Genomic DNA, 8,775 nt, shown 5'->3' on the forward strand with positions numbered 1-8,775 from the left:
ATTGAGACGGGGTGGGGGGATGGGAACCAGCATTTACAATGGGGTTTTGATGAAGTGAATGGAAAATATTGTTTCCACTAACAGGGATTTATGAAAACAGAGGGACAATGAGGAGAGTGTGGTGCTGCAGAATATAATGAAATGTTACCCCTATGATTGCCTCCACTGTTTCTCTCCTTTAGCCACTGCATCAGACAATTTATCATCCTCCATGATTTCACAGAATTCTTACAGAGAAGAAGGAGGCCATTCGGACCATCTTGCCTGTACCAGCTCTTCAAAACAGCACTGTTATCGAGTGCCAACCTCCTGTCTTTTCCCTATGTTGCTGCACATTATTCCCATCTAAATGACCATCCAACGCCCTTCTGAATGTCTCAGTGGAACCTGTTTCCACAACATTTCCAGGTGTGTGGCAGACCCTAACTACTCACTGTGTGGAAAAGAAATCTTTTACTCACATGAGCTTAGCTTCTTTTGCAGATCATTTAAAATTTATTCCCTTTTGCTGTTGATCCTTTTATGAGTGGGAGCAGGTAATCCTGAGTCAAGATGAATGGTGCTGGAAAAGCACAGCAGGTCAGGCAGCATTCGAAGAGCAGGAAATTCCTGATGAAGGGCTTTTGCCCAAAATGTCAATTTTCCTGCTCCTCAGACACTGCTTGACCTGCTGTGCTTTTCCAGCACCGCTCTAATCTCCAGCATCTGCAGTCCCCATTTTCACCTTTGTACAGTTTATCCTGATCTACACTGCTGCCCGCTCGTCATTTTGAAAATCTCTATCATATCTACTCTTAGCCCTCTTCTCTCCAAGGAGAACAGCCCCAATCTCCTCAATCTATCCCCAGAACTGAAGTTTCTTATTCCTGGAATCATTCTTTGAAATCGGACTGCAATCTCTCCACCTGTTTCAGGCTTTTTCTTCTCCAGAACTTCTTAAAAATATGGATACAATCCATCCAGCTCATGGGAAGAAAAGGAAAGCTCAAAGAAAATAATTATTTAGAGTCATAGAGATGTACAGCATGGAAACAGACCCTTCGGTCCAACCTGTCAATACCGACCAGATATCCCAACACAATCTAGTCCCACCTGCCAGCACCCGGCCCATATCCCTCCAAACCCTTCCTATTCATATACCCATCCAGATGCCTCTTAAATGTTGCAATTGTACCAGCCTCCACCACATCCTCTGGCAGCTCATTCCATACATGTACCACCCTCTGTGTGAAAAATTTGCCCCTTAGGTCCATTTTATATCTTTCCCCTCTCACCCTAAACCTATGCCCTCTAGTTCTGGACTCCCCCAACCCAGGGAAAAGACCTTGTCTATTTACCTCATCCATGCCCCTCATAATTTTGTAAACCTCTATACGGTCACCCCTCACCCTCCAACGCTCCAGGGAAAACAGCCCCCAGCCTGTTCAGCCTCTCCCTGTAGCTCCGATCCTCCAACCCTGGCAACGTCCTTGTAAATCTTTTCTGAACCCTTTCAAGTTTCACAACATCTTTCTGATAGGAAGGAGACCAGAATTGCACACAATATTCCAACAGTGGCCTAACCAATGTCCTGTACAGATGGAACATGACCTCCCAACTCCTGTACTCAATATTCTGACCAATAAAGGGAAACATACCAAACGCGACCTATCTACCTGAGACTCCACTTTCAAGAAGCTATGAACCTGCACGCTAAGGTCTCTTTGTTCAGCAACACTCCCTAGGATCTTAACATTAAGTGTATAAGTCCTGCTAAGATTTGCTTTCCCAAAATGCAGCACCTCGCATTGATCTGAATTAAACTCCATCTGCCACTTCTCAGCCCATTGGCCCATCTGATCAAGATCCTGTTGTAATCTGAGATAGCCCTCTTCGCTGTCCACTACTCCTCCAATTTTGGTGTCATCTGCAAACTTACTAACTGTACCTCTTATGCTCGCATCCAAATCATTTATGTAAATGACAAAAAGTAGAGGACCCAGCACCGATCCTTGTGGCACTCCACTGATCACAGACCTCCGGTCTGAAAAACAACCCTCCACCACCACCCTCTGTCTTCTACCTTTGAGCCAGTTCTGTATCCAAATGGCTAGTTCTCCCTTTATTCCATGAGATCTAACCTTGCTCACCAGTCTCCCATGGGGAACCTTGTCGAATATTTCCTTCTCTTTATTCTTCCTGAGTTGTGGGGTCAAAAAGTCTTTCCTCACTAGGATGCATACATATCTCCTCTAAACAAGAGCAGGGTAGAGAGTTGTTGAAAACATTGATGGAATCTTTTGACTAGGACAGTAGAGAAAGAAGCTAGTTTAGAATACTAATGTGTGTGATTTGGGTGGAGATTCTACAGTGAAATAATAAAACATGATTCAAATGATTTTTCCTTGCTCCAGATTTTATTTTCCTACTGTTTTTGAGTAAATGAGAGAAGGGTAAAAAGTGAGGTCTGCAGATGCTGGAGATCAGAACTGAAAATGTGTTGCTGGTTAAAGCACAGCAGGTCAGGCAGCATCCAAGGAACAGGAAATTCGACGTTTCAGGCTAAAGCCCTTCATCAGGCCTGACGAAGGCCTCTGGCCCGAAACGTCGAATTTCCTGTTCCTTGGATGCTGCCTAACCTGCTGTGCTTTAACCAGCAACACATTTTCAGCTCTAAATGAGAGAAGGATTAAACATCTGAGGCAACTGGCTTTGATATTTGAATTCCTGGGTGTAGGAGGAAGCTCTCAGAACCTCTGTTGACCCTGTGGAGTCGACTGTTGTGTTTCTTCCTGGACATGAAGTTCAGTGCATCCTCTGATATGAATATCAATGGCTCCCTTTGTCAGTGTCAAATCTACTGATATTCTCACATTCACTTTTCAATTCAAAACTGAACCGAAAACTACAGCTGCCTTGTTCTGTAAAGCACAGACCATCCCTCAGTTTCTGATTGTGTCCGTCTTCCTGCAGGAAAAAAGCTGCTTTATTTTTGCCAGCGGCCGGAAGGATATTAAATCCTGAGGGCATCACAAGTGACGCAGAGGTAAAAGAAACAGAACAAAAAATGAAAAGAATAGCCAGTAATGATGAGGAGAAGCAGAACAGCATGTTTGGGAAATGAATCTTTGCCAATGACTCTGTAATGGAGCAGGGGTTAAACCGCTTGTAGCTTCGGGTTATTGAGTAACATAGATAATAATTGATCTGATTATACATTGTATATACTACAACAGAACATTAAATTCTAGGAGGTAGAAAAGTGGGAATAACTGGATGTTTGTTTTTAATAAACCAGCACAGACACAATGGGGTGAATTATTTCCTGCTGCACAGTCAGATTCTATACAGTCCATGAGGATTATTTCTGAGTTTCTAATGCTAAATATGCTGAGGTAAGTAGCATGCTCTCCTGATGGTTTGGTTGGTGAGTGTTCTGCCTAGTGTGGTACTGAACCAACACAGCATATTCCTGAAGAAGGGCTCATGCCCAAAACGTCGATTCTCCTGCTGCCTGACCTGCTGCGCTTTTCCAGCAACACATTTGCAACACAGCATATCCCTTGTTCCCAAATTCCCTTCATCTTAGAAGCTTAGGAATCCTATTCCATACTTCATAGAACGATAGAAAATAAAAGGAGGTCATTCAGCCCATCGCATTTGGTGATTTGAAAGATCTATCCAATTAGACCCAAAACTCTTTACAGGGCTTTGAATTCAGTCCAACATTTTAATTACCCCAATTGAGAATGATCACTAAAAATGCTATTTCTGATGTGTAGAAGAGAGAGCCATCTGACCACACAGGTTCTGTCCCAGAGAGTGGCCCATTTAATACTAGACATTCAACTTTCAACATAGAATGAATGTGAGAACACAGCACTGTTTCTTTAACAATAATGTTTGGAACTCCCCTGTAACCAACAATGCATGTCAGCCTTCAAGTAAGCCAGAACTTGAACAAATTAGCTTCAACAAACAACAGAATCACAGAGTGAGGAAGGGGTCCCTCGGCCCATCGAGGCTACACCAACAAAAACGTTATTCTGATTCTAAAGTCACCCCTTCCAGTGCTTGGCCCTTGGGCTTGGCATTTCAAGTGCTCATCCACATCTGTAAGCTGACTTCACAAAACACCTCCATCCCCACACCCCTCCCACCCACCACATCTGCAAATTGACTTACACAACACCGCTCCCCCCAATACCTACCCCCACATTTTCTTTTATACCATCTATATGTCACAGATACAATGGACCCAGCTCTGATCCCTAGGGACGTCACTGGACACTAACCTCCAGTCACACAAACAGCCTCCAGCCACCCTCTGTCTCACTGCACGAAGCCAATTTTGGTTCCAATTTGCTGAGTTACCTGGATCCCATGATCTTTTATCTCCGTTATCAGTCTGTCTTGTGGAGCTTTGTCAAAAGCTTTGCTGAAATTCATATAAACTACATCAGCATGACCCTCACGGTCACCTCCTTGAAAAATGTAAATTTGTTCGGTATGACCTCTCTCTGACAAAATCACGTACATCTGAATAAAGTGAATCCAATGTCATGTGAATTATTTAAAGTGAAATTAGAACTTGGAAACACCCCGGTCACCTTTGTGCTCTCGTCGATGACGGAGTTGGGCTGAAAAGTTGTTGTTATGATGCTGAGCCCCTCTACTTAACCAGAATGTTCTCCTATAACCTGCCTGTACCTGCTGCATTACCAGCTGATAGTGAGTTATACCAGTTAAAAGATTTCCCAGTGGCAGGGTTCCATGTGATCTCCTGCACCTGCCTCTGTTACTTTAACGTTTAATTGCAATCATGTGATAACCAGGAGAAAGCAAGGGAACAGAAGTGGTGTTTGTCTAGGGCAGAGCCTTCACTGTCCTTCCTGAGATATACAGACTCCAACATTCCTAACTGTACATGAAGTCCTGTCTGCCTGAACTGCGGAAACAGTCCCAGACATCCACAAACTAAACTGCCCTTCTGCTGTTTTGAATTTTATTTCCTCAACTAAAACTGATTGTAGTTCGTCATTATTTATTTTGTGTTGTAAAAGTTCAACTTTATAAACAATTAATCAATTAACTCGCCAGGTAGCTTGCCCGCCATTTTACTTCAGTAACATGCTTCTTAAAAAAGCCTGCTGGACACACTTTCCTCATTCCTGAAGAAGGGCTTATGCCCGAAACATCGAATTTCCTGTTCCTTGGATGCTGCCTGACCTGCTGCGCTTTTCCAGCAACACATTTTCAACTCTTAAAAATGTTGTTTGAACTCCCTTTTCAAAAAATGACATTCTGACCATTTTTTAAAAAGCCCTCTTCACTAAACCAAAAGCCTGTATTCCAGAATCCAAGTTCTGAAAAGATTGTAAAACATTACAAACCTTGATCATAATATAGAAAGTGTGGCCACACCGAGCGGTTGAAGTGGACAATGCATTTAAGGTAAAGCTAAAGACAAGCCTAAGAGGGAGAAGGGAACAGTGTTTAAAACAAGAGATTTTGTTGAGGAAAGCTGTAAAGATGCTCAAAAGGAGCATAAACACTGGCAGATTTTTACTGACCCATATTTATCCCTCTATCAATATTACATAAGCAAAATTAATTGCTCATTAATCTGACATCATTTTGTGGGCCTTTGCAATGTTTGTCCATGGAAGAATTATAATTACAATAGTGATGGTGGCACAAGCACAATACCACTGGGTTGGTAATCTAGAACCCCAGGTTAATGGTCAACGAACAGGGGTTTGAACACCGACAGTTGAAATTCAAATTCAATAATATAAAATATCTGGAATTAAAATGCCAGTCTAATGGTGACTATTTATCCAATCTGCTTCACTAATGCCCTTTAGAGAAGAAATCTGCCATCCTAACCCAGCCGGGTCTACATGTGACTCCAGACCACAGCAAAGTGGTTAACTCTGAACAACCCTCTGAAATGGCTGAAAGAGCCACTCACTTCGGGGGGGCGTAAATACTGATCTTGCCATCAATGCCCGTGTCTCATACAGTCATACAGCATGGAAACAGACCCTTCAGTCCAACCAGTTGATGCTGACCATAATCCCAAACTAAGCTAACCCCCTCCCCCCCCCCCCCCCCCACCCCACCACCGCCTGCTCCTGGCTCATATCCCTCCAAAGCTTTCTTATTCATATACCTGTCCAAATGTCTTTTACATGTTTTAATTGAATCGGTATCCACCACTTCCTCTGGAAGTTCATTCCACACAAAAACACAGTTTTTGTGTTAAAAAATTGCCCTCATGTCTTTTTAAAATCTCTCTCCTCTCAGCTTAAAAATGCCCCCTCGTCTTTAAATTCTCCACTCCAGGGCAAAGACAACTACCATGAACTCTATCCACACCCTGTTATTATTTTAGAAATGTCCATAACGTTGCCTCTTAACCTCCAACTCTCCAGTGAGAAAAATCCCAGCCTATCTAGCCTTCCTTTATAACCCAAATCCTCCATACCCGAAACCATCCTGGCAAATCTCTTCTCAACCCTCTCCAACTTCATAATATCCCTCCTATAACTGGGTGACCAGAACTGGACACAGTGCTCCAGAACAGGCCTCACCAATGTTCTGCACAACCTCAAGATGACTTCTCAATTCCTATACTCGAAGGACTGAGCAATGAAAGCAAGCATGCCAAACAGCTTTTTAACCACCCTGTCTTTATGTGAGGTAAATTTTAAAGAATTATATACCTTAAATCCCAGATCCCTCTGTTCTATAACACTGCCCAAGGCCTGACCATTAATTGTATAAGCCCTACCCTTGTTTGTTGAATGAACTTATCCAAATTGAACTCCATCTGTCATTTTTCGGTCCATTGACCCGTTTGATCAAGATCCTTTTGTAATTTCAAAAAGACCTTCTTCACTCTCTCCAATGCCACCAATTTTGGTGTCATCCACAAACGTACTGACCATGCCTTCTTTATTCTCATCCAAATCATTAATATAAATGACAAACAAAAAAGGACCCAGATGATCCCTGTAGAACATCGCTGGTGACAGACCTCCAGTTCGAAAACTAACCTCCACCACCACTCTCTGTCTCCTGCCATTAAACCAATTATGTATGCAATTGGCACGCTCAAAACTCAATAAAGTTCTTCTGGAATTTTCAGAAAACGTATAAGGGTCTAATTAAAAGAAATTATTTCCTTTTTGATAAGTAAGATTCTTTCTTTTTAAACATTTGTTCACTGCTACCTCTCTTTTACACATGACTTACATTTATCTACATTAAGATCCACCTACTAGATCTTAGTCAATCCACCCAATTAGTCCAAATCCTTAATTTTTTTATCTGCTATCTGCCCCACTCTGCTTCATGTCACCAGCAAAATTAATAATGAATGTGCTCATGTTTTGAAGGTGGAGATGATGTCCTCTATATCATTTAGTCATTCAGAGTTCCAGAACAGATCTCAACATAACACCAGTGGTCATTGCATCCTATTTCTCACCTTCAGTCACTGAGTCAATTTCAATTATTGTAGATCACTCACCATTGACTCACATGAAAAACTTTGCCTGCATCCTTTCTATTTAGTTCTTGTTGTTAATTTGTTGGACATCATATCGGAATATTTCAGTAAGGAATAATATAATTTATAATATTATAATTTTCAAACAAATGACAACAAACAATTAAAGGAGCTATCTTGGAAAATGTAATATGATCAGAGTGTTGGATGTACAGCAACAGAAGGAGAAAAACATCAGATACCTGCAGATATTGAAAAAACGGAATACAGCCCACTGACCCACACTCCATCTCTCTCCTAGTGCTGACAATAATGCATGTGAGACACTCAGCTGACTTTACATTATCCTGTAGTCCTGATAATGTTGCAATTCATTATCTTGTTTTCCTGATACGATCTAGATCGTGATGTGCAAAGAACAATTTCAAAGTTTCTGTTTCAATTTCAGACAACACCAAACTTGGGAGAATTGGAAACTGTAAAGACGACAGTAAAACTTCAAGACATTGACAAGTTATTGGATTGGGCAGACGGGTGGCAAATGAGGATCAATGTGGAGAAGTGTGAGGTGATGTGCTTTGGTAGAAAGTAAATGGAAGGACAACATAAAGTGAAGGATTCAACTCTAAATAGTGCACAGGAGCACAGATACCATGGAGAAACTGTTCCACTCAAAATTGAATGAGAACCACACGGCACAATTTTAAATTATTTTGCAAAAGGAGCAAATAAGAAATGTTTTTCACTTGGTGAGTAGTTAGGGTCTGGAATGCATTGCTTGGAAAGGTGCTGGAGGCAGGTTCAATAGAAGCATTCAAGACAGCATTGTTTTATTTAAATAATCATTCAATGTGCAAGGTGGCAGGGGTACAGTCGGAAACTGGCAGCAAGAAAATGCCCAAAGAGCCAGTGCAGACACAATGGACCAAATGGCCTTCATCTCCTTGATATTAGTTATTCTGTGAATGACAGCTTCAGAGTGAAATTCTTGGGTTTTAGTTATTTTCTAAATTATTCTTTCCTAGCTATTCACTTTTTGTAAACAATTCATTCCCAGGATGAGGGTGTTGCTGGCCGGGAAGCATTTGTTACCCAGAGGTCAGTTAAGAGTCAACTGCATTGCTGTAGTCCCTGGGAGGTCAGACCAGGTAAGCTTGGCAGTTTCCTTCCCTAAAGGGCTTTGATGAACTAGATGGGCTTTTCCTGACAGTCAACAATGTATTCATGGTCATCATTAGACTCTTAATTCCAGATTTTTGTTAAAATTCAAATTTCACCAT

The sequence above is a fragment of the Hemiscyllium ocellatum genome, chromosome 29 (assembly GCF_020745735.1).
Source record: "Hemiscyllium ocellatum isolate sHemOce1 chromosome 29, sHemOce1.pat.X.cur, whole genome shotgun sequence".
Classification (NCBI taxonomy): Eukaryota; Metazoa; Chordata; class Chondrichthyes; order Orectolobiformes; family Hemiscylliidae; genus Hemiscyllium; species Hemiscyllium ocellatum.